The sequence below is a fragment of the Megascapheus bottae genome, chromosome 30 (genome assembly GCF_031878675.1).
Source record: "Megascapheus bottae isolate mThoBot1 chromosome 30, mThoBot2.hap1, whole genome shotgun sequence".
NCBI classification, from domain to species: Eukaryota; Metazoa; Chordata; class Mammalia; order Rodentia; family Geomyidae; genus Megascapheus; species Megascapheus bottae.
Window position 1 is genome coordinate 6,615,829 of NC_143538.1, and position 25,136 is coordinate 6,640,964.

A 25,136-nucleotide genomic window follows, 5' to 3' on the forward strand; every position below is an offset into this window, starting at 1 on the left:
CCCACACCCGATGACACCAACTCCAACTGGACAAGGGGCAGAGCACAAACAAGGAGACGAGCTCCCCCACTCCAGCACAACTCCAACTCGCAACTCGGCCCCGGCCACTGCAACCGGACAACCAAACCCGGGCCCCACACACGCCCCCAGAAGAAACCGCGCACCCACTCCTCACCGAGGAGGCTCCACTATCCACCCGAACACAGGCTCCTCTTCCTGCTACCCACTACCACGAAACTCTGGGCAACCGCAGTGCTGGCGCACCAAACACTGGGAGTCCCCGGGCCACCAGCGTCCAGCCTGGGGCCGTGGGCTAGCCCACACCACAGGCACAGACCTTGAGCAACAAGAACTCGAGACCACACTTCTGGTCATGGCACGCCCCCGGGGGCGCCATTTGCCAAGAGCTCTCTTGGAAAACACCTAGACTCCTCCACCTCTTCCTCCCCGGGGACAGCCCACTGGCCGCCCGCCACAGCTCAGCAGGCCAAAGGCCAGGGATACCCTTGGTGGGCATGGGCTGCCTCTGAGCCCCAGCCAAACAAACCGGCCCCTTGGGCGTCTACACAACCCAGAGCAGCCAAAGCAGGGCAAGGTCGGAGTGCCGGGGAGGCGGTGTGGAGCCAGCGCGCCTGGCAGGTGGGAAGAATGTGCGTGACTGCCAGTCGGGCGGGCCCCACTCCCTACACGGCCTGAGGAAAGCCGAGTGCTGGACCTCAGTCACCGATGAGAAGGACGGTTATAGAGTTCTCACTCATTTTGTTCAGCTTCCAAGGAATGTTATTTGGGGGAGTCATCATCGATCCAGGCACACACATGCTCTGTGCGCGAAGCACGACATGGCAAGCTTGGCCGGCGCAGGCGGCGCCGGGCAGGCCATTGTCTTGCAACGCCAAGTGGCAAGCCGTGAGCGGCTCCCACCCGCACCAAGGTCAACGCAAGCCCGTTGGGCACAGGAAAGGCTTACCTTCCTGTCCTTGGGGCGATGCACTGGCCAGGGCCGGACCCGCAGCGCGCCGGGTGTCTCGCGCCGCTTCCGGGGTACACGGCTGCCTGGCGCGGCGGCCAACCTGCGGCCCCGCCGAATCAAGGCGTCCTGGGACATCAGCGCCTGCCCACACAAGGCAAAACAAGAGCACCGTTGAGTAAAGGACCGCGGCTGTAGGCTGACCGGTCGGCGCCAACTCTCCGTGGGTCCCCAGGTCCCTAGCTGTCTAACACTCTCCTCTGCGGCCCTCCGAGGGGTCGTCAAGATCAGGGGCTCGGGTGCCCGAGGCACGCCATGCCATCGGTGTGGGACCCCCACTGGAGAAAGGAAGGGTCCCAGGGCTTCTTAGCCCCATGGCCGGGTACCTCTGCAGAGCTGCCTTCGTGTGGTGCATGTATGTTAGTAAGGACTACACCTTCCTCTCCCCTACACTAGCTGTGACGTTCAAACGTTCTGGATCTCAGTCACCGACGTCGTGGCGGGAAAGAGTTTTCACTCATTTTGTTCAGCTATTCCAAGGAATGTTTGCTGGCGAGTCATCATCGATCCAAGCATATCATCTCTGTGTCTAATGCAGGACACGGCAGGCTTGGCTGGCGCAAGCAGCCCGGGGCAGGCCGTTGTGTTGCAAGGCCAACTGGCAAGCCGGGAGCGGCTCCCACCCGCACCCCAAGGTCAACGCAAGCGCGTTGGGCACAGGGAGGCTTACCTTCCTCTCCTCGGGGGCGATGCACTGCCCAGGACCGGATCCACAGCAGGCCTGGCGTCTTGGGCCGCTTCGAGGTTACACGGCTCCCTGGGGCTGGCACCACCGAATCAAGGCGTCCTGGGACATCAGCGCCTGGGGTCAGAAGGCACAACAAAAGCGCCGTTGAGTAAAGCACCGAGGCTGTAGGCTGACCGGTCGGCGCCAACCCTCCGTGGGTCCCAGGTCCCTAGCTGTCTAACACTCTCCTCTGGGGCCCCCCGGGGGGGTCGTCAAGATCGTGGGCACGCGGGCCGAGGCACACCGTGCCATCGGTGTGTGACCCTCCACTCGAGGAGGGGTGGGTGCCAGGACTTCTTAGCCCCATGGCCGGGTACCTGTGCAGAGCTGCCTTCGGGTGGCGCATGGATGTCAGGAAGGACTACACCTTCCTCTCCCCTACACTAGCTGTGTCATGCAAAAGTGCTGGACCTCAGTCACCGATGCGTGAGACGGGAATGAGTTTTCACTCATTTTGTTCAGCTTTTCCAAGGAATGTTTTTTTTGGGGAATCATCATCGATCCGAGCACATCCTCTGGGTGCCAAGCAGGACACGGCAAGCTTGGCTGGCGCGGGCGGCACTGGGCAGGCCATCGTCTTGCTACGCCAAGTGGCAAGCCGTGAGCGGCTCCCACCCGCACCCCAAGGTCAACGCAAGCGCGTTGGGCACAGGGAGGCTTACCTTCCTCTCCTTGGGGCGATGCACTGGCCAGGGCCGGACCCGCAGCAGGCCGGGCAACTCGCGCCGCTTCAACCTTACACTGCTCCCTGGGCCCCGCGGCCAACCTGTGGCCCCAGAGACTTAAGGTGCCCGGAGACATCAGCGCCTGGGAGCCAAGACAAAACAAGAGCCCCGTTGAGTAAAGGACCAAGGCCACAGGCCGACCCGTCACGCCAACGCGCCGCAGGCCCCACATCCGTAACTCTCTTCGACTTTCCTGTCCAACCCTCAAGGGGTTCGTCACATCCATGAGCACGGACGCTCCTGGTGCACCAAGCCGTTCGTGGGGCCCTGTGTGGGGGGGTATGCGTGTGCCTTTGTGACTGCGTGTGCATGTGTGCGTGGGTGCGTGCGTGAGAGAGTGCCTGCATGCGTGTGCGTGGGTGTGTGTGTGTGGGTACGCGCGCGTTTGCCCTCGCACCTCTGTGGGTGGGTGCGGGTGGACCTATGCGGTGGTGTGGAGCCAGTTCTCTGTAATCTCACGGGGCCACCTGCTCTCGGGCCAGGGCCTCGAAATCGCTGCCCGCCACCTACAGACATCCATCCCTTGTCTGTCACTCGAACCCTGTCTTCTTCCACCAGCTCTGGGCCCCCAACAGGACCCAACAGGCCTGGCACTAACCTGCTACTCCTCCAACCCACCGGCGCTGAAACTGCCTGTCCCTACAACTTCCCTTGGCGACAGAGGACGCTGAGCTGCCTGCTGTCTGCAATCTCCTGGGAGCCCCAAAACACAAGTACAGAGCCTGTCCACAGCCACCCAACCCTCAGCATCGATGGCTGTTGGCCTGCTAGCCTAGACCGAGCCAGCCCAAGGCCTGCTGCCCACTCTGCCTATCCTCACCGCGAGGCAAAGAGGCTACAAGGCTGGGGTCGCCTGCCACAGTGCCAGTCTTGGGGCAAGGACCGTGCTGCACTGAGAACTAGGACACAAGCCCGGGGCCGGCCGCTGGACTCCTCTGCCTCAATCCCGCACCCCTCCACGGCCTCCACGGAAGGCGGAGGTTCCCAACGGGACAGAGGGCTGGCCGCCACTACAAGGCACTCCCCGCACAGCGGTCCCGAAACCAGGCCTAACCTCAGCAGGCAGGCTCTTTCTGGCCCTGCACTCTGGCCTCAAGCCACTCCTTGGCCTCGCAGCAGCCTAGTCCCGGTCTGACTGCCCACCAGGGCATGGCAGGAAGCTCTGACCCACACCCGATGACACCAACTCCAACTGGACAAGGGGCAGAGCACAAACAAGGAGACGAGCTCCCCCACTCCAGCACAACTCCAACTCGCAACTCGGCCCCGGCCACTGCAACCGGACAACCAAACCCGGGCCCCACGCACGCCCCCAGAAGAAACCGCGCACCCACTCCTCACCGAGGAGGCTCCACTATCCACCCGAACACAGGCTCCTCTTCCTGCTACCCACTACCACGAAACTCTGGGCAACCGCAGTGCTGGCACACCAAACACTGGGAGTCCCCGGGCCACCAGCGTCCAGCCTGGGGCCGTGGGCTAGCCCACACCACAGGCACAGACCTTGAGCAACAAGAACTCGAGACCACACTTCTGGTCATGGCACGCCCCCGGGGGCGCCATTTGCCAAGAGCTCTCTTGGAAAACACCTAGACTCCTCCACCTCTTCCTCCCCGGGGACAGCCCACTGGCCGCCCGCCACAGCTCAGCAGGCCAAAGGCCAGGGATACCCTTGGTGGGCATGGGCTGCCTCTGAGCCCCAGCCAAACAAACCGGCCCCTTGGGCGTCTACACAACCCAGAGCAGCCAAAGCAGGGCAAGGTCGGAGTGCCGGGGAGGCGGTGTGGAGCCAGCGCACCTGGCAGGTGGGAAGAATGTGCGTGACTGCCAGTCGGGCGGGCCCCACTCCCTACACGGCCTGAGGAAAGCCGAGTGCTGGACCTCAGTCACCGATGAGAAGGACGGTTATAGAGTTCTCACTCATTTTGTTCAGCTTCCAAGGAATGTTATTTGGGGGAGTCATCATCGATCCAGGCACACACATGCTCTGTGCGCGAAGCACGACATGGCAAGCTTGGCCGGCGCAGGCGGCGCCGGGCAGGCCATTGTCTTGCAACGCCAAGTGGCAAGCCGTGAGCGGCTCCCACCCGCACCAAGGTCAACGCAAGCCCGTTGGGCACAGGAAAGGCTTACCTTCCTGTCCTTGGGGCGATGCACTGGCCAGGGCCGGACCCGCAGCGCGCCGGGTGTCTCGCGCCGCTTCCGGGGTACACGGCTGCCTGGCGCGGCGGCCAACCTGCGGCCCCGCCGAATCAAGGCGTCCTGGGACATCAGCGCCTGCCCACACAAGGCAAAACAAGAGCACCGTTGAGTAAAGGACCGCGGCTGTAGGCTGACCGGTCGGCGCCAACTATCCGTGGGTCCCCAGGTCCCTAGCTGTCTAACACTCTCCTCTGCGGCCCTCCGAGGGGTCGTCAAGATCAGGGGCTCGGGTGCCCGAGGCACGCCATGCCATCGGTGTGGGACCCCCACTGGAGAAAGGAAGGGTCCCAGGGCTTCTTAGCCCCATGGCCGGGTACGTCTGCAGAGCTGCCTTCGTGTGGTGCATGTATGTTAGTAAGGACTACACCTTCCTCTCCCCTACACTAGCTGTGTCATGCAAAAGTGCTGGACCTCAGTCACCGATGCGTGAGACGGGAATGAGTTTTCACTCATTTTGTTCAGCTTTTCCAAGGAATGTTTTTTTTGGGGAATCATCATCGATCCGAGCACATCCTCTGGGTGCCAAGCAGGACACGGCAAGCTTGGCTGGCGCGGGCGGCACTGGGCAGGCCATCGTCTTGCTACGCCAAGTGGCAAGCCGTGAGCGGCTCCCACCCGCACCCCAAGGTCAACGCAAGCGCGTTGGGCACAGGGAGGCTTACCTTCCTCTCCTTGGGGCGATGCACTGGCCAGGGCCGGACCCGCAGCAGGCCGGGCAACTCGCGCCGCTTCAACCTTACACTGCTCCCTGGGCCCCGCGGCCAACCTGTGGCCCCAGAGACTTAAGGTGCCCGGAGACATCAGCGCCTGGGAGCCAAGACAAAACAAGAGCCCCGTTGAGTAAAGGACCAAGGCCACAGGCCGACCCGTCATGCCAACGCGCCGCAGGCCCCACATCCGTAACTCTCTTCGACTTTCCTGTCCAACCCTCAAGGGGTTCGTCACATCCATGAGCACGGACGCTCCTGGTGCACCAAGCCGTTCGTGGGGCCCTGTGTGGGGGGGTATGCGTGTGCCTTTGTGACTGCGTGTGCATGTGTGCGTGGGTGCGTGCGTGAGAGAGTGCCTGCATGCGTGTGCGTGGGTGTGTGTGTGGGTACGCGCGCGTTTGCCCTCGCACCTCTGTGGGTGGGTGCGGGTGGACCTATGCGGTGGTGTGGAGCCAGTCCTCTGTAATCTCACGGGGCCACCTGCTCTCGGGCCAGGGCCTCGAAATCGCTGCCCGCCACCTACAGACATCCATCCCTTGTCTGTCACTCGAACCCTGTCTTCTTCCACCAGCTCTGGGCCCCCAACAGGACCCAACAGGCCTGGCACTAACCTGCTACTCCTCCAACCCACCGGCGCTGAAACTGCCTGTCCCTACAACTTCCCTTGGCGACAGAGGACGCTGAGCTGCCTGCTGTCTGCAATCTCCTGGGAGCCCCAAAACACAAGGCCTTGCCTGATATTAGTACAGAGCCTGTCCACAGCCACCCAACCCTCAGCATCGATGGCTGTTGGCCTGCTAGCCTAGACCGAGCCAGCCCAAGGCCTGCTGCCCACTCTGCCTATCCTCACCGCGAGGCAAAGAGGCTACAAGGCTGGGGTCGCCTGCCACAGTGCCAGTCTTGGGGCAAGGACCGTGCTGCACTGAGAACTAGGACACAAGCCCGGGGCCGGCCGCTGGACTCCTCTGCCTCAATCCCGCACCCCTCCACGGCCTCCACGGAAGGCGGAGGTTCCCAACGGGACAGAGGGCTGGCCGCCACTACAAGGCACTCCCCGCACAGCGGTCCCGAAACCAGGCCTAACCTCAGCAGGCAGGCTCTTTCTGGCCCTGCACTCTGGCCTCAAGCCACTCCTTGGCCTCGCAGCAGCCTAGTCCCGGTCTGACTGCCCACCAGGGCATGGCAGGAAGCTCTGACCCACACCCGATGACACCAACTCCAACTGGACAAGGGGCAGAGCACAAACAAGGAGACGAGCTCCCCCACTCCAGCACAACTCCAACTCGCAACTCGGCCCCGGCCACTGCAACCGGACAACCAAACCCGGGCCCCACGCACGCCCCCAGAAGAAACCGCGCACCCACTCCTCACCGAGGAGGCTCCACTATCCACCCGAACACAGGCTCCTCTTCCTGCTACCCACTACCACGAAACTCTGGGCAACCGCAGTGCTGGCACACCAAACACTGGGAGTCCCCGGGCCACCAGCGTCCAGCCTGGGGCCGTGGGCTAGCCCACACCACAGGCACAGACCTTGAGCAACAAGAACTCGAGACCACACTTCTGGTCATGGCACGCCCCCGGGGGCGCCATTTGCCAAGAGCTCTCTTGGAAAACACCTAGACTCCTCCACCTCTTCCTCCCCGGGGACAGCCCACTGGCCGCCCGCCACAGCTCAGCAGGCCAAAGGCCAGGGATACCCTTGGTGGGCATGGGCTGCCTCTGAGCCCCAGCCAAACAAACCGGCCCCTTGGGCGTCTACACAACCCAGAGCAGCCAAAGCAGGGCAAGGTCGGAGTGCCGGGGAGGCGGTGTGGAGCCAGCGCACCTGGCAGGTGGGAAGAATGTGCGTGACTGCCAGTCGGGCGGGCCCCACTCCCTACACGGCCTGAGGAAAGCCGAGTGCTGGACCTCAGTCACCGATGAGAAGGACGGTTATAGAGTTCTCACTCATTTTGTTCAGCTTCCAAGGAATGTTATTTGGGGGAGTCATCATCGATCCAGGCACACACATGCTCTGTGCGCGAAGCACGACATGGCAAGCTTGGCCGGCGCAGGCGGCGCCGGGCAGGCCATTGTCTTGCAACGCCAAGTGGCAAGCCGTGAGCGGCTCCCACCCGCACCAAGGTCAACGCAAGCCCGTTGGGCACAGGAAAGGCTTACCTTCCTGTCCTTGGGGCGATGCACTGGCCAGGGCCGGACCCGCAGCGCGCCGGGTGTCTCGCGCCGCTTCCGGGGTACACGGCTGCCTGGCGCGGCGGCCAACCTGCGGCCCCGCCGAATCAAGGCGTCCTGGGACATCAGCGCCTGCCCACACAAGGCAAAACAAGAGCACCGTTGAGTAAAGGACCGCGGCTGTAGGCTGACCGGTCGGCGCCAACTCTCCGTGGGTCCCCAGGTCCCTAGCTCTCTAACACTCTCCTCTGCGGCCCTCCGAGGGGTCGTCAAGATCAGGGGCTCGGGTGCCCGAGGCACGCCATGCCATCGGTGTGGGACCCCCACTGGAGAAAGGAAGGGTCCCAGGGCTTCTTAGCCCCATGGCCGGGTACCTCTGCAGAGCTGCCTTCGTGTGGTGCATGTATGTTAGTAAGGACTACACCTTCCTCTCCCCTACACTAGCTGTGACGTTCAAACGTTCTGGATCTCAGTCACCGACGTCGTGGCGGGAAAGAGTTTTCACTCATTTTGTTCAGCTATTCCAAGGAATGTTTGCTGGCGAGTCATCATCGATCCAAGCATATCATCTCTGTGTCTAATGCAGGACACGGCAGGCTTGGCTGGCGCAAGCAGCCCGGGGCAGGCCGTTGTGTTGCAAGGCCAACTGGCAAGCCGGGAGCGGCTCCCACCCGCACCCCAAGGTCAACGCAAGCGCGTTGGGCACAGGGAGGCTTACCTTCCTCTCCTCGGGGGCGATGCACTGCCCAGGACCGGATCCACAGCAGGCCTGGCGTCTTGGGCCGCTTCGAGGTTACACGGCTCCCTGGGGCTGGCACCACCGAATCAAGGCGTCCTGGGACATCAGCGCCTGGGGTCAGAAGGCACAACAAAAGCGCCGTTGAGTAAAGCACCGAGGCTGTAGGCTGACCGGTCGGCGCCAACCCTCCGTGGGTCCCAGGTCCCTAGCTGTCTAACACTCTCCTCTGGGGCCCCCCGGGGGGGTCGTCAAGATCGTGGGCACGCGGGCCGAGGCACACCGTGCCATCGGTGTGTGACCCTCCACTCGAGGAGGGGTGGGTGCCAGGACTTCTTAGCCCCATGGCCGGGTACCTGTGCAGAGCTGCCTTCGGGTGGCGCATGGATGTCAGGAAGGACTACACCTTCCTCTCCCCTACACTAGCTGTGTCATGCAAAAGTGCTGGACCTCAGTCACCGATGCGTGAGACGGGAATGAGTTTTCACTCATTTTGTTCAGCTTTTCCAAGGAATGTTTTTTTTGGGGAATCATCATCGATCCAAGCACATCCTCTGGGTGCCAAGCAGGACACGGCAAGCTTGGCTGGCGCGGGCGGCACTGGGCAGGCCATCGTCTTGCTACGCCAAGTGGCAAGCCGTGAGCGGCTCCCACCCGCACCCCAAGGTCAACGCAAGCGCGTTGGGCACAGGGAGGCTTACCTTCCTCTCCTTGGGGCGATGCACTGGCCAGGGCCGGACCCGCAGCAGGCCGGGCAACTCGCGCCGCTTCAACCTTACACTGCTCCCTGGGCCCCGCGGCCAACCTGTGGCCCCAGAGACTTAAGGTGCCCGGAGACATCAGCGCCTGGGAGCCAAGACAAAACAAGAGCCCCGTTGAGTAAAGGACCAAGGCCACAGGCCGACCCGTCACGCCAACGCGCCGCAGGCCCCACATCCGTAACTCTCTTCGACTTTCCTGTCCAACCCTCAAGGGGTTCGTCACATCCATGAGCACGGACGCTCCTGGTGCACCAAGCCGTTCGTGGGGCCCTGTGTGGGGGGGTATGCGTGTGCCTTTGTGACTGCGTGTGCATGTGTGCGTGGGTGCGTGCGTGAGAGAGTGCCTGCATGCGTGTGCGTGGGTGTGTGTGTGGGTACGCGCGCGTTTGCCCTCGCACCTCTGTGGGTGGGTGCGGGTGGACCTATGCGGTGGTGTGGAGCCAGTCCTCTGTAATCTCACGGGGCCACCTGCTCTCGGGCCAGGGCCTCGAAATCGCTGCCCGCCACCTACAGACATCCATCCCTTGTCTGTCACTCGAACCCTGTCTTCTTCCACCAGCTCTGGGCCCCCAACAGGACCCAACAGGCCTGGCACTAACCTGCTACTCCTCCAACCCACCGGCGCTGAAACTGCCTGTCCCTACAACTTCCCTTGGCGACAGAGGACGCTGAGCTGCCTGCTGTCTGCAATCTCCTGGGAGCCCCAAAACACAAGGCCTTGCCTGATATTAGTACAGAGCCTGTCCACAGCCACCCAACCCTCAGCATCGATGGCTGTTGGCCTGCTAGCCTAGACCGAGCCAGCCCAAGGCCTGCTGCCCACTCTGCCTATCCTCACCGCGAGGCAAAGAGGCTACAAGGCTGGGGTCGCCTGCCACAGTGCCAGTCTTGGGGCAAGGACCGTGCTGCACTGAGAACTAGGACACAAGCCCGGGGCCGGCCGCTGGACTCCTCTGCCTCAATCCCGCACCCCTCCACGGCCTCCACGGAAGGCGGAGGTTCCCAACGGGACAGAGGGCTGGCCGCCACTACAAGGCACTCCCCGCACAGCGGTCCCGAAACCAGGCCTAACCTCAGCAGGCAGGCTCTTTCTGGCCCTGCACTCTGGCCTCAAGCCACTCCTTGGCCTCGCAGCAGCCTAGTCCCGGTCTGACTGCCCACCAGGGCATGGCAGGAAGCTCTGACCCACACCCGATGACACCAACTCCAACTGGACAAGGGGCAGAGCACAAACAAGGAGACGAGCTCCCCCACTCCAGCACAACTCCAACTCGCAACTCGGCCCCGGCCACTGCAACCGGACAACCAAACCCGGGCCCCACGCACGCCCCCAGAAGAAACCGCGCACCCACTCCTCACCGAGGAGGCTCCACTATCCACCCGAACACAGGCTCCTCTTCCTGCTACCCACTACCACGAAACTCTGGGCAACCGCAGTGCTGGCACACCAAACACTGGGAGTCCCCGGGCCACCAGCGTCCAGCCTGGGGCCGTGGGCTAGCCCACACCACAGGCACAGACCTTGAGCAACAAGAACTCGAGACCACACTTCTGGTCATGGCACGCCCCCGGGGGCGCCATTTGCCAAGAGCTCTCTTGGAAAACACCTAGACTCCTCCACCTCTTCCTCCCCGGGGACAGCCCACTGGCCGCCCGCCACAGCTCAGCAGGCCAAAGGCCAGGGATACCCTTGGTGGGCATGGGCTGCCTCTGAGCCCCAGCCAAACAAACCGGCCCCTTGGGCGTCTACACAACCCAGAGCAGCCAAAGCAGGGCAAGGTCGGAGTGCCGGGGAGGCGGTGTGGAGCCAGCGCACCTGGCAGGTGGGAAGAATGTGCGTGACTGCCAGTCGGGCGGGCCCCACTCCCTACACGGCCTGAGGAAAGCCGAGTGCTGGACCTCAGTCACCGATGAGAAGGACGGTTATAGAGTTCTCACTCATTTTGTTCAGCTTCCAAGGAATGTTATTTGGGGGAGTCATCATCGATCCAGGCACACACATGCTCTGTGCGCGAAGCACGACATGGCAAGCTTGGCCGGCGCAGGCGGCGCCGGGCAGGCCATTGTCTTGCAACGCCAAGTGGCAAGCCGTGAGCGGCTCCCACCCGCACCAAGGTCAACGCAAGCCCGTTGGGCACAGGAAAGGCTTACCTTCCTGTCCTTGGGGCGATGCACTGGCCAGGGCCGGACCCGCAGCGCGCCGGGTGTCTCGCGCCGCTTCCGGGGTACACGGCTGCCTGGCGCGGCGGCCAACCTGCGGCCCCGCCGAATCAAGGCGTCCTGGGACATCAGCGCCTGCCCACACAAGGCAAAACAAGAGCACCGTTGAGTAAAGGACCGCGGCTGTAGGCTGACCGGTCGGCGCCAACTCTCCGTGGGTCCCCAGGTCCCTAGCTCTCTAACACTCTCCTCTGCGGCCCTCCGAGGGGTCGTCAAGATCAGGGGCTCGGGTGCCCGAGGCACGCCATGCCATCGGTGTGGGACCCCCACTGGAGAAAGGAAGGGTCCCAGGGCTTCTTAGCCCCATGGCCGGGTACCTCTGCAGAGCTGCCTTCGTGTGGTGCATGTATGTTAGTAAGGACTACACCTTCCTCTCCCCTACACTAGCTGTGACGTTCAAACGTTCTGGATCTCAGTCACCGACGTCGTGGCGGGAAAGAGTTTTCACTCATTTTGTTCAGCTATTCCAAGGAATGTTTGCTGGCGAGTCATCATCGATCCAAGCATATCATCTCTGTGTCTAATGCAGGACACGGCAGGCTTGGCTGGCGCAAGCAGCCCGGGGCAGGCCGTTGTGTTGCAAGGCCAACTGGCAAGCCGGGAGCGGCTCCCACCCGCACCCCAAGGTCAACGCAAGCGCGTTGGGCACAGGGAGGCTTACCTTCCTCTCCTCGGGGGCGATGCACTGCCCAGGACCGGATCCACAGCAGGCCTGGCATCTTGGGCCGCTTCGAGGTTACACGGCTCCCTGGGGCTGGCACCACCGAATCAAGGCGTCCTGGGACATCAGCGCCTGGGGTCAGAAGGCACAACAAAAGCGCCGTTGAGTAAAGCACCGAGGCTGTAGGCTGACCGGTCGGCGCCAACCCTCCGTGGGTCCCAGGTCCCTAGCTGTCTAACACTCTCCTCTGGGGCCCCCCGGGGGGGGTCGTCAAGATCGTGGGCACGCGGGCCGAGGCACACCGTGCCATCGGTGTGTGACCCTCCACTCGAGGAGGGGTGGGTGCCAGGACTTCTTAGCCCCATGGCCGGGTACCTGTGCAGAGCTGCCTTCGGGTGGCGCATGGATGTCAGGAAGGACTACACCTTCCTCTCCCCTACACTAGCTGTGTCATGCAAAAGTGCTGGACCTCAGTCACCGATGCGTGAGACGGGAATGAGTTTTCACTCATTTTGTTCAGCTTTTCCAAGGAATGTTTTTTTTGGGGAATCATCATCGATCCGAGCACATCCTCTGGGTGCCAAGCAGGACACGGCAAGCTTGGCTGGCGCGGGCGGCACTGGGCAGGCCATCGTCTTGCTACGCCAAGTGGCAAGCCGTGAGCGGCTCCCACCCGCACCCCAAGGTCAACGCAAGCGCGTTGGGCACAGGGAGGCTTACCTTCCTCTCCTTGGGGCGATGCACTGGCCAGGGCCGGACCCGCAGCAGGCCGGGCAACTCGCGCCGCTTCAACCTTACACTGCTCCCTGGGCCCCGCGGCCAACCTGTGGCCCCAGAGACTTAAGGTGCCCGGAGACATCAGCGCCTGGGAGCCAAGACAAAACAAGAGCCCCGTTGAGTAAAGGACCAAGGCCACAGGCCGACCCGTCACGCCAACGCGCCGCAGGCCCCACATCCGTAACTCTCTTCGACTTTCCTGTCCAACCCTCAAGGGGTTCGTCACATCCATGAGCACGGACGCTCCTAGTGCACCAAGCCGTTCGTGGGGCCCTGTGTGGGGGGGTATGCGTGTGCCTTTGTGACTGCGTGTGCATGTGTGCGTGGGTGCGTGCGTGAGAGAGTGCCTGCATGCGTGTGCGTGGGTGTGTGTGTGGGTACGCGCGCGTTTGCCCTCGCACCTCTGTGGGTGGGTGCGGGTGGACCTATGCGCTGGTGTGGAGCCAGTCCTCTGTAATCTCACGGGGCCACCTGCTCTCGGGCCAGGGCCTCGAAATCGCTGCCCGCCACCTACAGACATCCATCCCTTGTCTGTCACTCGAACCCTGTCTTCTTCCACCAGCTCTGGGCCCCCAACAGGACCCAACAGGCCTGGCACTAACCTGCTACTCCTCCAACCCACCGGCGCTGAAACTGCCTGTCCCTACAACTTCCCTTGGCGACAGAGGACGCTGAGCTGCCTGCTGTCTGCAATCTCCTGGGAGCCCCAAAACACAAGGCCTTGCCTGATATTAGTACAGAGCCTGTCCACAGCCACCCAACCCTCAGCATCGATGGCTGTTGGCCTGCTAGCCTAGACCGAGCCAGCCCAAGGCCTGCTGCCCACTCTGCCTATCCTCACCGCGAGGCAAAGAGGCTACAAGGCTGGGGTCGCCTGCCACAGTGCCAGTCTTGGGGCAAGGACCGTGCTGCACTGAGAACTAGGACACAAGCCCGGGGCCGGCCGCTGGACTCCTCTGCCTCAATCCCGCACCCCTCCACGGCCTCCACGGAAGGCGGAGGTTCCCAACGGGACAGAGGGCTGGCCGCCACTACAAGGCACTCCCCGCACAGCGGTCCCGAAACCAGGCCTAACCTCAGCAGGCAGGCTCTTTCTGGCCCTGCACTCTGGCCTCAAGCCACTCCTTGGCCTCGCAGCAGCCCAGTCCCGGTCTGACTGCCCACCAGGGCATGGCAGGAAGCTCTGACCCACACCCGATGACACCAACTCCAACTGGACAAGGGGCAGAGCACAAACAAGGAGACGAGCTCCCCCACTCCAGCACAACTCCAACTCGCAACTCGGCCCCGGCCACTGCAACCGGACAACCAAACCCGGGCCCCACGCACGCCCCCAGAAGAAACCGCGCACCCACTCCTCACCGAGGAGGCTCCACTATCCACCCGAACACAGGCTCCTCTTCCTGCTACCCACTACCACGAAACTCTGGGCAACCGCAGTGCTGGCACACCAAACACTGGGAGTCCCCGGGCCACCAGCGTCCAGCCTGGGGCCGTGGGCTAGCCCACACCACAGGCACAGACCTTGAGCAACAAGAACTCGAGACCACACTTCTGGTCATGGCACGCCCCCGGGGGCGCCATTTGCCAAGAGCTCTCTTGGAAAACACCTAGACTCCTCCACCTCTTCCTCCCCGGGGACAGCCCACTGGCCGCCCGCCACAGCTCAGCAGGCCAAAGGCCAGGGATACCCTTGGTGGGCATGGGCTGCCTCTGAGCCCCAGCCAAACAAACCGGCCCCTTGGGCGTCTACACAACCCAGAGCAGCCAAAGCAGGGCAAGGTCGGAGTGCCGGGGAGGCGGTGTGGAGCCAGCGCGCCTGGCAGGTGGGAAGAATGTGCGTGACTGCCAGTCGGGCGGGCCCCACTCCCTACACGGCCTGAGGAAAGCCGAGTGCTGGACCTCAGTCACCGATGAGAAGGACGGTTATAGAGTTCTCACTCATTTTGTTCAGCTTCCAAGGAATGTTATTTGGGGGAGTCATCATCGATCCAGGCACACACATGCTCTGTGCGCGAAGCACGACATGGCAAGCTTGGCCGGCGCAGGCGGCGCCGGGCAGGCCATTGTCTTGCAACGCCAAGTGGCAAGCCGTGAGCGGCTCCCACCCGCACCAAGGTCAACGCAAGCCCGTTGGGCACAGGAAAGGCTTACCTTCCTGTCCTTGGGGCGATGCACTGGCCAGGGCCAGACCCGCAGCGCGCCGGGTGTCTCGCGCCGCTTCCGGGGTACACGGCTGCCTGGCGCGGCGGCCAACCTGCGGCCCCGCCGAATCAAGGCGTCCTGGGACATCAGCGCCTGCCCACACAAGGCAAAACAAGAGCACCGTTGAGTAAAGGACCGCGGCTGTAGGCTGACCGGTCGGCGCCAACTCTCCGTGGGTCCCCAGGTCCCTAGCTCTCTAACACTCTCCTCTGCGGCCCTCCGAGGGGTCGTCAAGATCAGGGGCTCGGGTGCCCGAGGCACGCCATGCCATCGGTGTGGGACCCCCACTGGAGAAAGGAAGGGTCCCAGGGCTTCTTAGCCCCATGGCCGGGTACCTCTGCAGAGCTGCCTTCGTGTGGTGCATGTATGTTAGTAAGGACTACACCTTCCTCTCCCCTACACTAGCTGTGACGTTCAAACGTTCTGGATCTCAGTCACCGACGTCGTGGCGGGAAAGAGTTTTCACTCATTTTGTTCAGCTATTCCAAGGAATGTTTGCTGGCGAGTCATCATCGATCCAAGCATATCATCTCTGTGTCTAATGCAGGACACGGCAGGCTTGGCTGGCGCAAGCAGCCCGGGGCAGGCCGTTGTGTTGCAAGGCCAACTGGCAAGCCGGGAGCGGCTCCCACCCGCACCCCAAGGTCAACGCAAGCGCGTTGGGCACAGGGAGGCTTACCTTCCTCTCCTCGGGGGCGATGCACTGCCCAGGACCGGATCCACAGCAGGCCTGGTGTCTTGGGCCGCTTCGAGGTTACACGGCTCCCTGGGGCTGGCACCACCGAATCAAGGCGTCCTGGGACATCAGCGCCTGGGGTCAGAAGGCACAACAAAAGCGCCGTTGAGTAAAGCACCGAGGCTGTAGGCTGACCGGTCGGCGCCAACCCTCCGTGGGTCCCAGGTCCCTAGCTGTCTAACACTCTCCTCTGGGGCCCCCCGGGGGGGGTCGTCAAGATCGTGGGCACGCGGGCCGAGGCACACCGTGCCATCGGTGTGTGACCCTCCACTCGAGGAGGGGTGGGTGCCAGGACTTCTTAGCCCCATGGCCGGGTACCTGTGCAGAGCTGCCTTCGGGTGGCGCATGGATGTCAGGAAGGACTACACCTTCCTCTCCCCTACACTAGCTGTGTCATGCAAAAGTGCTGGACCTCAGTCACCGATGCGTGAGACGGGAATGAGTTTTCACTCATTTTGTTCAGCTTTTCCAAGGAATGTTTTTTTTGGGGAATCATCATCGATCCGAGCACATCCTCTGGGTGCCAAGCAGGACACGGCAAGCTTGGCTGGCGCGGGCGGCACTGGGCAGGCCATCGTCTTGCTACGCCAAGTGGCAAGCCGTGAGCGGCTCCCACCCGCACCCCAAGGTCAACGCAAGCGCGTTGGGCACAGGGAGGCTTACCTTCCTCTCCTTGGGGCGATGCACTGGCCAGGGCCGGACCCGCAGCAGGCCGGGCAACTCGCGCCGCTTCAACCTTACACTGCTCCCTGGGCCCCGCGGCCAACCTGTGGCCCCAGAGACTTAAGGTGCCCGGAGACATCAGCGCCTGGGAGCCAAGACAAAACAAGAGCCCCGTTGAGTAAAGGACCAAGGCCACAGGCCGACCCGTCACGCCAACGCGCCGCAGGCCCCACATCCGTAACTCTCTTCGACTTTCCTGTCCAACCCTCAAGGGGTTCGTCACATCCATGAGCACGGACGCTCCTGGTGCACCAAGCCGTTCGTGGGGCCCTGTGTGGGGGGGTATGCGTGTGCCTTTGTGACTGCGTGTGCATGTGTGCGTGGGTGCGTGCGTGAGAGAGTGCCTGCATGCGTGTGCGTGGGTGTGTGTGTGGGTACGCGCGCGTTTGCCCTCGCACCTCTGTGGGTGGGTGCGGGTGGACCTATGCGCTGGTGTGGAGCCAGTCCTCTGTAATCTCACGGGGCCACCTGCTCTCGGGCCAGGGCCTCGAAATCGCTGCCCGCCACCTACAGACATCCATCCCTTGTCTGTCACTCGAACCCTGTCTTCTTCCACCAGCTCTGGGCCCCCAACAGGACCCAACAGGCCTGGCACTAACCTGCTACTCCTCCAACCCACCGGCGCTGAAACTGCCTGTCCCTACAACTTCCCTTGGCGACAGAGGACGCTGAGCTGCCTGCTGTCTGCAATCTCCTGGGAGCCCCAAAACACAAGGCCTTGCCTGATATTAGTACAGAGCCTGTCCACAGCCACCCAACCCTCAGCATCGATGGCTGTTGGCCTGCTAGCCTAGACCGAGCCAGCCCAAGGCCTGCTGCCCACTCTGCCTATCCTCACCGCGAGGCAAAGAGGCTACAAGGCTGGGGTCGCCTGCCACAGTGCCAGTCTTGGGGCAAGGACCGTGCTGCACTGAGAACTAGGACACAAGCCCGGGGCCGGCCGCTGGACTCCTCTGCCTCAATCCCGCACCCCTCCACGGCCTCCACGGAAGGCGGAGGTTCCCAACGGGACAGAGGGCTGGCCGCCACTACAAGGCACTCCCCGCACAGCGGTCCCGAAACCAGGCCTAACCTCAGCAGGCAGGCTCTTTCTGGCCCTGCACTCTGGCCTCAAGCCACTCCTTGGCCTCGCAGCAGCCCAGTCCCGGTCTGACTGCCCACCAGGGCATGGCAGGAAGCTCTGACCCACACCCGATGACACCAACTCCAACTGGACAAGGGGCAGAGCACAAACAAGGAGACGAGCTCCCCCACTCCAGCACAACTCCAACTCGCAACTCGGCCCCGGCCACTGCAACCGGACAACCAAACCCGGGCCCCACGCACGCCCCCAGAAGAAACCGCGCACCCACTCCTCACCGAGGAGGCTCCACTATCCACCCGAACACAGGCTCCTCTTCCTGCTACCCACTACCACGAAACTCTGGGCAACCGCAGTGCTGGCACACCAAACACTGGGAGTCCCCGGGCCACCAGCGTCCAGCCTGGGGACGTGGGCTAGCCCACACCACAGGCACAGACCTTGAGCAACAAGAACTCGAGACCACACTTCTGGTCATGGCACGCCCCCGGGGGCGCCATTTGCCAAGAGCTCTCTTGGAAAACACCTAGACTCCTCCACCTCTTCCTCCCCGGGGACAGCCCACTGGCCGCCCGCCACAGCTCAGCAGGCCAAAGGCCAGGGATACCCTTGGTGGGCATGGGCTGCCTCTGAGCCCCAGCCAAACAAACCGGCCCCTTGGGCGTCTACACAACCCAGAGCAGCCAAAGCAGGGCAAGGTCGGAGTGCCGGGGAGGCGGTGTGGAGCCAGCGCGCCTGGCAGGTGGGAAGAATGTGCGTGACTGCCAGTCGGGCGGGCCCCACTCCCTACACGGCCTGAGGAAAGCCGAGTGCTGGACCTCAGTCACCGATGAGAAGGACGGTTATAGAGTTCTCACTCATTTTGTTCAGCTTCCAAGGAATGTTATTTGGGGGAGTCATCATCGATCCAGGCACACACATGCTCTGTGCGCGAAGCACGACATGGCAAGCTTGGCCGGCGCAGGCGGCGCCGGGCAGGCCATTGTCTTGCAACGCCAAGTGGCAAGCCGTGAGCGGCTCCCACCCGCACCAAGGTCAACGCAAGCCCGTTGGGCACAGGAAAGGCTTACCTTCCTGTCCTTGGGGCGATGCACTGGCCAGGGCCGGACCCGCAGCGCGCCGGGTGTCTCGCGCCGCTTCCGGGGTACACGGCTGCCTGGCGCGGCGGCCAACCTGCGGCCCCGCCGAATCAAGGCGTCCTGGGACATCAGCGCCTGCCCACACAAGGCAAAACAAGAGCACCGTTGAGTAAAGGACCGCGGCTGTAGGCTGACCGGTCGGCGCCAACTCTCCGTGGGTCCCCAGGTCCCTAGCTCTCTAACACTCTCCTCTGCGGCCCTCCGAGGGGTCGTCAAGATCAGGGGCTCGGGTGCCCGAGGCACGCCATGCCATCGGTGTGGGACCCCCACTGGAGAAAGGAAGGGTCCCAGGGCTTCTTAGCCCCATGGCCGGGTACCTCTGCAGAGCTGCCTTCGTGTGGTGCATGTATGTTAGTAAGGACTACACCTTCCTCTCCCCTACACTAGCTGTGACGTTCAAACGTTCTGGATCTCAGTCACCGACGTCGTGGCGGGAAAGAGTTTTCACTCATTTTGTTCAGCTATTCCAAGGAATGTTTGCTGGCGAGTCATCATCGATCCAAGCATATCATCTCTGTGTCTAATGCAGGACACGGCAGGCTTGGCTGGCGCAAGCAGCCCGGGGCAGGCCGTTGTGTTGCAAGGCCAACTGGCAAGCCGGGAGCGGCTCCCACCCGCACCCCAAGGTCAACGCAAGCGCGTTGGGCACAGGGAGGCTTACCTTCCTCTCCTCGGGGGCGATGCACTGCCCAGGACCGGATCCACAGCAGGCCTGGCGTCTTGGGCCGCTTCGAGGTTACACGGCTCCCTGGGGCTGGCACCACCGAATCAAGGCGTCCTGGGACATCAGCGCCTGGGGTCAGAAGGCACAACAAAAGCGCCGTTGAGTAAAGCACCGAGGCTGTAGGCTGACCGGTCGGCGCCAACCCTCCGTGGGTCCCAGGTCCCTAGCTGTCTAACACTCTCCTCTGGGGCCCCCCGGGGGGGGTCGTCAAGATCGTGGGCACGCGGGCCGAGGCACACCGTGCCATCGGTGTGTGACCCTCCACTCGAGGAGGGGTGGGTGCCAGGACTTCTTAGCCCCATGGCCGGGTACCTGTGCAGAGCTGCCTTCGGGTGGCGCATGGATGTCAGGAAGGACTACACCTTCCTCTCCCCTACACTAGCTGTGTCATGCAAAAGTGCTGGACCTCAGTCACCGATGCGTGAGACGGGAATGAGTTTTCACTCATTTTGTTCAGCTTTTCCAAGGAATGTTTTTTTTGGGGAATCATCATCGATCCGAGCACATCCTCTGGGTGCCAAGCAGGACACGGCAAGCTTGGCTGGCGCGGGCGGCACTGGGCAGGCCATCGTCTTGCTACGCCAAGTGGCAAGCCGTGAGCGGCTCCCACCCGCACCCCAAGGTCAACGCAAGCGCGTTGGGCACAGGGAGGCTTACCTTCCTCTCCTTGGGGCGATGCACTGGCCAGGGCCGGACCCGCAGCAGGCCGGGCAACTCGCGCCGCTTCAACCTTACACTGCTCCCTGGGCCCCGCGGCCAACCTGTGGCCCCAGAGACTTAAGGTGCCCGGAGACATCAGCGCCTGGGAGCCAAGACAAAACAAGAGCCCCGTTGAGTAAAGGACCAAGGCCACAGGCCGACCCGTCACGCCAACGCGCCGCAGGCCCCACATCCGTAACTCTCTTCGACTTTCCTGTCCAACCCTCAAGGGGTTCGTCACATCCATGAGCACGGACGCTCCTGGTGCACCAAGCCGTTCGTGGGGCCCTGTGTGGGGGGGTATGCGTGTGCCTTTGTGACTGCGTGTGCATGTGTGCGTGGGTGCGTGCGTGAGAGAGTGCCTGCATGCGTGTGCGTGGGTGTGTGTGTGGGTACGCGCGCGTTTGCCCTCGCACCTCTGTGGGTGGGTGCGGGTGGACCTATGCGCTGGTGTGGAGCCAGTCCTCTGTAATCTCACGGGGCCACCTGCTCTCGGGCCAGGGCCTCGAAATCGCTGCCCGCCACCTACAGACATCCATCCCTTGTCTGTCACTCGAACCCTGTCTTCTTCCACCAGCTCTGGGCCCCCAACAGGACCCAACAGGCCTGGCACTAACCTGCTACTCCTCCAACCCACCGGCGCTGAAACTGCCTGTCCCTACAACTTCCCTTGGCGACAGAGGACGCTGAGCTGCCTGCTGTCTGCAATCTCCTGGGAGCCCCAAAACACAAGGCCTTGCCTGATATTAGTACAGAGCCTGTCCACAGCCACCCAACCCTCAGCATCGATGGCTGTTGGCCTGCTAGCCTAGACCGAGCCAGCCCAAGGCCTGCTGCCCACTCTGCCTATCCTCACCGCGAGGCAAAGAGGCTACAAGGCTGGGGTCGCCTGCCACAGTGCCAGTCTTGGGGCAAGGACCGTGCTGCACTGAGAACTAGGACACAAGCCCGGGGCCGGCCGCTGGACTCCTCTGCCTCAATCCCGCACCCCTCCACGGCCTCCACGGAAGGCGGAGGTTCCCAACGGGACAGAGGGCTGGCCGCCACTACAAGGCACTCCCCGCACAGCGGTCCCGAAACCAGGCCTAACCTCAGCAGGCAGGCTCTTTCTGGCCCTGCACTCTGGCCTCAAGCCACTCCTTGGCCTCGCAGCAGCCCAGTCCCGGTCTGACTGCCCACCAGGGCATGGCAGGAAGCTCTGACCCACACCCGATGACACCAACTCCAACTGGACAAGGGGCAGAGCACAAACAAGGAGACGAGCTCCCCCACTCCAGCACAACTCCAACTCGCAACTCGGCCCCGGCCACTGCAACCGGACAACCAAACCCGGGCCCCACGCACGCCCCCAGAAGAAACTGCGCACCCACTCCTCACCGAGGAGGCTCCACTATCCACCCGAACACAGGCTCCTCTTCCTGCTACCCACTACCACGAAACTCTGGGCAACCGCAGTGCTGGCACACCAAACACTGGGAGTCCCCGGGCCACCAGCGTCCAGCCTGGGGCCGTGGGCTAGCCCACACCACAGGCACAGACCTTGAGCAACAAGAACTCGAGACCACACTTCTGGTCATGGCACGCCCCCGGGGGCGCCATTTGCCAAGAGCTCTCTTGGAAAACACCTAGACTCCTCCACCTCTTCCTCCCCGGGGACAGCCCACTGGCCGCCCGCCACAGCTCAGCAGGCCAAAGGCCAGGGATACCCTTGGTGGGCATGGGCTGCCTCTGAGCCCCAGCCAAACAAACCGGCCCCTTGGGCGTCTACACAACCCAGAGCAGCCAAAGCAGGGCAAGGTCGGAGTGCCGGGGAGGCGGTGTGGAGCCAGCGCGCCTGGCAGGTGGGAAGAATGTGCGTGACTGCCAGTCGGGCGGGCCCCACTCCCTACACGGCCTGAGGAAAGCCGAGTGCTGGACCTCAGTCACCGATGAGAAGGACGGTTATAGAGTTCTCACTCATTTTGTTCAGCTTCCAAGGAATGTTATTTGGGGGAGTCATCATCGATCCAGGCACACACATGCTCTGTGCGCGAAGCACGACATGGCAAGCTTGGCCGGCGCAGGCGGCGCCGGGCAGGCCATTGTCTTGCAACGCCAAGTGGCAAGCCGTGAGCGGCTCCCACCCGCACCAAGGTCAACGCAAGCCCGTTGGGCACAGGAAAGGCTTACCTTCCTGTCCTTGGGGCGATGCACTGGCCAGGGCCGGACCCGCAGCGCGCCGGGTGTCTCGCGCCGCTTCCGGGGTACACGGCTGCCTGGCGCGGCGGCCAACCTGCGGCCCCGCCGAATCAAGGCGTCCTGGGACATCAGCGCCTGCCCACACAAGGCAAAACAAGAGCACCGTTGAGTAAAGGACCGCGGCTGTAGGCTGACCGGTCGGCGCCAACTCTCCGTGGGTCCCCAGGTCCCTAGCTCTCTAACACTCTCCTCTGCGGCCCTCCGAGGGGTCGTCAAGATCAGGGGCTCGGGTGCCCGAGGCACGCCATGCCATCGGTGTGGGACCCCCACTGGAGAAAGGAAGGGTCCCAGGGCTTCTTAGCCCCATGGCCGGGTACCTCTGCAGAGCTGCCTTCGTGTGGTGCATGTATGTTAGTAAGGACTACACCTTCCTCTCCCCTACACTAGCTGTGACGTTCAAACGTTCTGGATCTCAGTCACCGACGTCGTGGCGGGAAAGAGTTTTCACTCATTTTGTTCAGCTATTCCAAGGAATGTTTGCTGGCGAGTCATCATCGATCCAAGCATATCATCTCTGTGTCTAATGCAGGACACGGCAGGCTTGGCTGGCGCAAGCAGCCCGGGGCAGGCCGTTGTGTTGCAAGGCCAACTGGCAAGCCGGGAGCGGCTCCCACCCGCACCCCAAGGTCAACGCAAGCGCGTTGGGCACAGGGAGGCTTACCTTCCTCTCCTCGGGGGCGATGCACTGCCCAGGACCGGATCCACAGCAGGCCTGGCGTCTTGGGCCGCTTCGAGGTTACACGGCTCCCTGGGGCTGGCACCACCGAATCAAGGCGTCCTGGGACATCAGCGCCTGGGGTCAGAAGGCACAACAAAAGCGCCGTTGAGTAAAGCACCGAGGCTGTAGGCTGACCGGTCGGCGCCAACCCTCCGTGGGTCCCAGGTCCCTAGCTGTCTAACACTCTCCTCTGGGGCCCCCCGGGGGGGGTCGTCAAGATCGTGGGCACGCGGGCCGAGGCACACCGTGCCATCGGTGTGTGACCCTCCACTCGAGGAGGGGTGGGTGCCAGGACTTCTTAGCCCCATGGCCGGGTACCTGTGCAGAGCTGCCTTCGGGTGGCGCATGGATGTCAGGAAGGACTACACCTTCCTCTCCCCTACACTAGCTGTGTCATGCAAAAGTGCTGGACCTCAGTCACCGATGCGTGAGACGGGAATGAGTTTTCACTCATTTTGTTCAGCTTTTCCAAGGAATGTTTTTTTTGGGGAATCATCATCGATCCGAGCACATCCTCTGGGTGCCAAGCAGGACACGGCAAGCTTGGCTGGCGCGGGCGGCACTGGGCAGGCCATCGTCTTGCTACGCCAAGTGGCAAGCCGTGAGCGGCTCCCACCCGCACCCCAAGGTCAACGCAAGCGCGTTGGGCACAGGGAGGCTTACCTTCCTCTCCTTGGGGCGATGCACTGGCCAGGGCCGGACCCGCAGCAGGCCGGGCAACTCGCGCCGCTTCAACCTTACACTGCTCCCTGGGCCCCGCGGCCAACCTGTGGCCCCAGAGACTTAAGGTGCCCGGAGACATCAGCGCCTGGGAGCCAAGACAAAACAAGAGCCCCGTTGAGTAAAGGACCAAGGCCACAGGCCGACCCGTCACGCCAACGCGCCGCAGGCCCCACATCCGTAACTCTCTTCGACTTTCCTGTCCAACCCTCAAGGGGTTCGTCACATCCATGAGCACGGACGCTCCTGGTGCACCAAGCCGTTCGTGGGGCCCTGTGTGGGGGGGTATGCGTGTGCCTTTGTGACTGCGTGTGCATGTGTGCGTGGGTGCGTGCGTGAGAGAGTGCCTGCATGCGTGTGCGTGGGTGTGTGTGTGGGTACGCGCGCGTTTGCCCTCGCACCTCTGTGGGTGGGTGCGGGTGGACCTATGCGCTGGTGTGGAGCCAGTCCTCTGTAATCTCACGGGGCCACCTGCTCTCGGGCCAGGGCCTCGAAATCGCTGCCCGCCACCTACAGACATCCATCCCTTGTCTGTCACTCGAACCCTGTCTTCTTCCACCAGCTCTGGGCCCCCAACAGGACCCAACAGGCCTGGCACTAACCTGCTACTCCTCCAACCCACCGGCGCTGAAACTGCCTGTCCCTACAACTTCCCTTGGCGACAGAGGACGCTGAGCTGCCTGCTGTCTGCAATCTCCTGGGAGCCCCAAAACACAAGGCCTTGCCTGATATTAGTACAGAGCCTGTCCACAGCCACCCAACCCTCAGCATCGATGGCTGTTGGCCTGCTAGCCTAGACCGAGCCAGCCCAAGGCCTGCTGCCCACTCTGCCTATCCTCACCGCGAGGCAAAGAGGCTACAAGGCTGGGGTCGCCTGCCACAGTGCCAGTCTTGGGGCAAGGACCGTGCTGCACTGAGAACTAGGACACAAGCCCGGGGCCGGCCGCTGGACTCCTCTGCCTCAATCCCGCACCCCTCCACGGCCTCCACGGAAGGCGGAGGTTCCCAACGGGACAGAGGGCTGGCCGCCACTACAAGGCACTCCCCGCACAGCGGTCCCGAAACCAGGCCTAACCTCAGCAGGCAGGCTCTTTCTGGCCCTGCACTCTGGCCTCAAGCCACTCCTTGGCCTCGCAGCAGCCCAGTCCCGGTCTGACTGCCCACCAGGGCATGGCAGGAAGCTCTGACCCACACCCGATGACACCAACTCCAACTGGACAAGGGGCAGAGCACAAACAAGGAGACGAGCTCCCCCACTCCAGCACAACTCCAACTCGCAACTCGGCCCCGGCCACTGCAACCGGACAACCAAACCCGGGCCCCACGCACGCCCCCAGAAGAAACCGCGCACCCACTCCTCACCGAGGAGGCTCCACTATCCACCCGAACACAGGCTCCTCTTCCTGCTACCCACTACCACGAAACTCTGGGC

The 25,136-nt window shown here is 63.0% G+C and overlaps 20 non-coding genes across 20 annotated transcripts; all 20 read right to left on the reverse strand.

Annotated features, from left to right (window-relative positions):
- Nucleotides 1–711: 711 nt before the first annotated feature.
- Nucleotides 712–806, reverse strand: LOC150044257 (small nucleolar RNA SNORD116). The gene has a single exon (XR_016533239.1). It is a non-coding gene; the product is annotated as a small nucleolar RNA SNORD116 (small nucleolar RNA).
- Nucleotides 807–1,443: 637 nt separating this feature from the next.
- Nucleotides 1,444–1,537, reverse strand: LOC150044258 (small nucleolar RNA SNORD116). The gene has a single exon (XR_016533285.1). It is a non-coding gene; the product is annotated as a small nucleolar RNA SNORD116 (small nucleolar RNA).
- Nucleotides 1,538–2,161: 624 nt separating this feature from the next.
- LOC150044259 (small nucleolar RNA SNORD116) lies at nt 2,162–2,258 on the reverse strand. The gene has a single exon (XR_016533325.1). It is a non-coding gene; the product is annotated as a small nucleolar RNA SNORD116 (small nucleolar RNA).
- A 2,098-nt stretch (nt 2,259–4,356) lies between these two features.
- On the reverse strand, nt 4,357–4,451 carry LOC150044260 (small nucleolar RNA SNORD116). The gene has a single exon (XR_016533240.1). It is a non-coding gene; the product is annotated as a small nucleolar RNA SNORD116 (small nucleolar RNA).
- A 637-nt stretch (nt 4,452–5,088) lies between these two features.
- Nucleotides 5,089–5,185, reverse strand: LOC150044261 (small nucleolar RNA SNORD116). The gene has a single exon (XR_016533335.1). It is a non-coding gene; the product is annotated as a small nucleolar RNA SNORD116 (small nucleolar RNA).
- Nucleotides 5,186–7,298: 2,113 nt separating this feature from the next.
- Nucleotides 7,299–7,393, reverse strand: LOC150044262 (small nucleolar RNA SNORD116). Its single transcript, XR_016533241.1, has one exon. It is a non-coding gene; the product is annotated as a small nucleolar RNA SNORD116 (small nucleolar RNA).
- Nucleotides 7,394–8,030: 637 nt separating this feature from the next.
- LOC150044263 (small nucleolar RNA SNORD116) lies at nt 8,031–8,124 on the reverse strand. The gene has a single exon (XR_016533286.1). It is a non-coding gene; the product is annotated as a small nucleolar RNA SNORD116 (small nucleolar RNA).
- A 624-nt stretch (nt 8,125–8,748) lies between these two features.
- LOC150044264 (small nucleolar RNA SNORD116) lies at nt 8,749–8,845 on the reverse strand. Its single transcript, XR_016533338.1, has one exon. It is a non-coding gene; the product is annotated as a small nucleolar RNA SNORD116 (small nucleolar RNA).
- A 2,113-nt stretch (nt 8,846–10,958) lies between these two features.
- LOC150044265 (small nucleolar RNA SNORD116) lies at nt 10,959–11,053 on the reverse strand. The gene has a single exon (XR_016533242.1). It is a non-coding gene; the product is annotated as a small nucleolar RNA SNORD116 (small nucleolar RNA).
- A 637-nt stretch (nt 11,054–11,690) lies between these two features.
- Nucleotides 11,691–11,784, reverse strand: LOC150044266 (small nucleolar RNA SNORD116). Its single transcript, XR_016533287.1, has one exon. It is a non-coding gene; the product is annotated as a small nucleolar RNA SNORD116 (small nucleolar RNA).
- Nucleotides 11,785–12,409: 625 nt separating this feature from the next.
- Nucleotides 12,410–12,506, reverse strand: LOC150044267 (small nucleolar RNA SNORD116). The gene has a single exon (XR_016533339.1). It is a non-coding gene; the product is annotated as a small nucleolar RNA SNORD116 (small nucleolar RNA).
- A 2,113-nt stretch (nt 12,507–14,619) lies between these two features.
- LOC150044268 (small nucleolar RNA SNORD116) lies at nt 14,620–14,714 on the reverse strand. The gene has a single exon (XR_016533243.1). It is a non-coding gene; the product is annotated as a small nucleolar RNA SNORD116 (small nucleolar RNA).
- A 637-nt stretch (nt 14,715–15,351) lies between these two features.
- On the reverse strand, nt 15,352–15,445 carry LOC150044269 (small nucleolar RNA SNORD116). Its single transcript, XR_016533288.1, has one exon. It is a non-coding gene; the product is annotated as a small nucleolar RNA SNORD116 (small nucleolar RNA).
- Nucleotides 15,446–16,070: 625 nt separating this feature from the next.
- LOC150044270 (small nucleolar RNA SNORD116) lies at nt 16,071–16,167 on the reverse strand. Its single transcript, XR_016533340.1, has one exon. It is a non-coding gene; the product is annotated as a small nucleolar RNA SNORD116 (small nucleolar RNA).
- A 2,113-nt stretch (nt 16,168–18,280) lies between these two features.
- LOC150044271 (small nucleolar RNA SNORD116) lies at nt 18,281–18,375 on the reverse strand. Its single transcript, XR_016533244.1, has one exon. It is a non-coding gene; the product is annotated as a small nucleolar RNA SNORD116 (small nucleolar RNA).
- A 637-nt stretch (nt 18,376–19,012) lies between these two features.
- Nucleotides 19,013–19,106, reverse strand: LOC150044272 (small nucleolar RNA SNORD116). Its single transcript, XR_016533289.1, has one exon. It is a non-coding gene; the product is annotated as a small nucleolar RNA SNORD116 (small nucleolar RNA).
- Nucleotides 19,107–19,731: 625 nt separating this feature from the next.
- LOC150044273 (small nucleolar RNA SNORD116) lies at nt 19,732–19,828 on the reverse strand. The gene has a single exon (XR_016533341.1). It is a non-coding gene; the product is annotated as a small nucleolar RNA SNORD116 (small nucleolar RNA).
- A 2,113-nt stretch (nt 19,829–21,941) lies between these two features.
- LOC150044274 (small nucleolar RNA SNORD116) lies at nt 21,942–22,036 on the reverse strand. The gene has a single exon (XR_016533245.1). It is a non-coding gene; the product is annotated as a small nucleolar RNA SNORD116 (small nucleolar RNA).
- A 637-nt stretch (nt 22,037–22,673) lies between these two features.
- LOC150044275 (small nucleolar RNA SNORD116) lies at nt 22,674–22,767 on the reverse strand. Its single transcript, XR_016533290.1, has one exon. It is a non-coding gene; the product is annotated as a small nucleolar RNA SNORD116 (small nucleolar RNA).
- A 625-nt stretch (nt 22,768–23,392) lies between these two features.
- On the reverse strand, nt 23,393–23,489 carry LOC150044276 (small nucleolar RNA SNORD116). The gene has a single exon (XR_016533342.1). It is a non-coding gene; the product is annotated as a small nucleolar RNA SNORD116 (small nucleolar RNA).
- Between the last annotated feature and the right edge of the window lie 1,647 nt (nt 23,490–25,136).